We start from the raw sequence: 3,051 nt of genomic DNA on the forward strand, positions 1-3,051 counted from the left end.
ATTTTTAATACATCTTCTCTATTTAAAGTTGATGACTTACAGCTGGCATTGCTTATATTAAATTTGTGGTATTTTCCATTGTTTGTTTTTAATTATTTTGATTAGATTATGCTTGGAATTGTATGGATATATTCAACCCCCACATAAGCAACTTCAGCTTCTGCTGCTGTCAAGAGAAGTTTCATCTGCATACAGCAGGTCTGAATAGGCTCTCTGGATTTTTAAAAAATGTAAATCAGAACAATTTAAAGGAGATAAACAGCAAATTAAAACTAGAGATACCAAGCTAAACTTGATAACCGAGATCAGAAATTGCAAAAGTTCAGATCGAAGTTTGCGGGGATGGTATTATTTCTTCCACAAACTTATCTGTCATGCTAAGAACTAATCACTTAATATATTTTCAGTAATTTTTTTTATAATAATAAGATTTTAAAATTACTTGACATCTGAAGCATGAGGAGGCAAAGATTGTTGCAAGCCATTTTCCTTTTGTAGCTCTTTCTGAACTTCATCTGGTTTAATTTTTAATATTGCTTTTCCTTCCACCTGTAGCACATCCAAGGATGGAACCTAAAATGTTCATGAACAGAAGATAAAGAGTGATAAGCTGATAAGCTCTATGGATATTTTCACACTCACCTCTGGAGCAGAACAAGGAGCGCACACACAGCTCTGACCGTTAGAAAACACAATTCAGTTAAAGTCGAACAGTTTAGAGCTGCTGTCACTACACAAATCACAGCAGCGCCCATGGCCATTCAGGGTACAGAATAAGCAGAAGTGTGACAAAACAGAATTTCCAATGTGCCCTACCTAAATTGCATTTCTGAGTAGTGTATAAGATGAGAATATTTCACTATATTACAAAAAGAAAAATCAAAAGAACATCAAATCATAATTTTACTATGCAGAACTATTAAATTTAGAAGAGAATGAACACATCTAAAATTTGTATTATATTTTTAAACAAATTCAAACAGATACACATAGCTTAAAGGATGACTTTTTAGAAAAGTTACATCAAGGTTATGAACTTCAGCAGGAATACAGATGTAAGAAATTCCTACTGTTTCCACCCATAGCTGCTCATTCTTATTTATAAGAGCACCACCTGCTTCGCTGTGCCAAAAATTGCTTTTTTCATACTGCGAAATAGATCAGATAACTGATCCATGTTAAAAAAAAAAAAAAAAAAAAGTGTGGAGAAAAGGCAGAAATTAATCTAGATCTCCCATTTCCATTGTAGAGTGTCCCCACATTGTAACCCAAGAGCAAGAGCAAACAGCAAGGAAAAGGAACTACTGAAGTCATCATTGCCACCAAAATGTCGGCAAATGTTTCATAAAACTCAGCTTCAGAGTCTAAATCCTTGTGCTGCTTTGTCTCTGCTGTGATGACCCCCAGAGGTCAGTTGCAACCTCAACCATTCCACTATTCTGTTTCCTGCAAACTGTTAAATATCTTCCTGAAAGAGATTTGCAGCGCCATCAATGAAAAGGATTCTTCTGAATTCCACTTAAAAGCTTGCATACAACAAAGCAGGCTCAAGGAAATACAGTATAATCATAGCATAACTAAGATGAACAGAAACAGCAAAACAGGGGAGAATAGAAATTTTAAAGTGCTTTGTCTTGAAAAATATTTCTCTCAGTATAAAAGTCCACTTTCTTAGTAATTACCTGATACACCAAGGTAATTACTTTCATAAGGCTGGCTAGCTTAGTTTATAGGAACCAAAATAATACAGTTGCTGTGACCAAATGCTTTTCTAATGAAGACTTGCAGTCACATACCCAGTTAAATAAATCACAAAAGTATAGGATTTTACTCTTATTTGTCCACTTACATGCTTTATTTATCCCAAAATATAATGGGGCACAATGTCTATGTCTACTGATAAATTCAGCAGTATTTGAGTACTTAGAAAAAATCACTGCATGAGAAAATTACAGAATCATAAAATCATAGAACAGTTAGGGTTGGAAAGGACCTTAAGATCATCAAGTTCCAACCCCCCTGCCATGGGCAGGGACACCTCACACTAGACCGTGTCACCCAAGGCTTCGTCCAACCTACCCTTGAACACAGCCAGGGGTGGAGCATTCACAACTTCCTTGGGCAACCCATTCCAGTGCCTCACCAGCCTTACAGGAAAGAATTTACTTCTTATATCCAATCTAAACTTCCCCTGTTTAAGTTTTAACCCGTTACCCCCTGTCCTATCACTATAGTCACTAAAGAAGAGTCCCTCTCCAGCATCCCTACAGCCCCCCTTCAGATACTGGAAGGCTGCTATGAGGTCTCCACACAGCCTTCTCTTCTGCAGGCTGAACAGCCCCAACTTTCTCAGCCCATCTTCATACGGGACATGCTCCAACCCCCTAATCATTCTTGTGGCCCTCCTCTGGACTTGTTCCAACAGTTCCATGTCCTTTTTATGTTGAGGACACCAGAACTGTAGACAATACTCCAAGTGAAGTCTCACGAGAGCAGAGTAGAGGGGCAGGATCACCTCCTTCAACCTGCTGGTCATGCTCCTTTTGGTGCAGCCCAGGATACGGTTGATTTTCTGGGCTGCGAGCGTACACTGCTGGCTCATGTTCATATTCGCATTGCCCAACAACCCAAAGTCCTTCTCCACAGGCTGCTCTGAATCTCTTCTCTGCCCAACCTCTAGCTGTGCCTGGGATTGCTCCAACCCAGGTGTAGGACCTTGCACTTGGCATGATTAAACTTCATGAGGCTGGCATCAGCCCCCCTCACAAGCATGTCAAGGTCCCTCTGGAAAAGGGAAGTTTATAGTTCATGAATAAGAATACTAATTACCAAGTAAAAGATACTGACAACCATAATAGATATATGTGTCACTACCTTCTGAAACTGCTTATTCAAAATTAAAATGGTTTAATACATTGTTATTTTTTAAATCAACACTAGTGTTTATATCAGCACATACATGAAAAAATATGAAGAACCAAAGTCAAATATTTTGTTTACCAGAATAACTGGAAGTCAACCAAAATTTTATACAGGGAAAATAAGCTAACA

At 38.2% G+C, this 3,051-nt stretch overlaps 1 long non-coding RNA gene across 1 annotated transcript in view; it reads right to left on the reverse strand.

Annotated features, from left to right (window-relative positions):
* Positions 1-466: 466 nt before the first annotated feature.
* LOC136017707 (uncharacterized) overlaps positions 467-3,051 on the reverse strand; it is a 6,634-nt gene continuing 4,049 nt past the window's right edge. The window contains exon 3 of the long non-coding RNA XR_010614049.1: positions 467-573. This is a non-coding gene — a long non-coding RNA (uncharacterized LOC136017707). The remainder of the gene's footprint in view (positions 574-3,051) is intronic.

This window comes from Lathamus discolor, chromosome 6 (assembly GCF_037157495.1).
Source record: "Lathamus discolor isolate bLatDis1 chromosome 6, bLatDis1.hap1, whole genome shotgun sequence".
Classification (NCBI taxonomy): domain Eukaryota; kingdom Metazoa; phylum Chordata; class Aves; order Psittaciformes; family Psittacidae; genus Lathamus; species Lathamus discolor.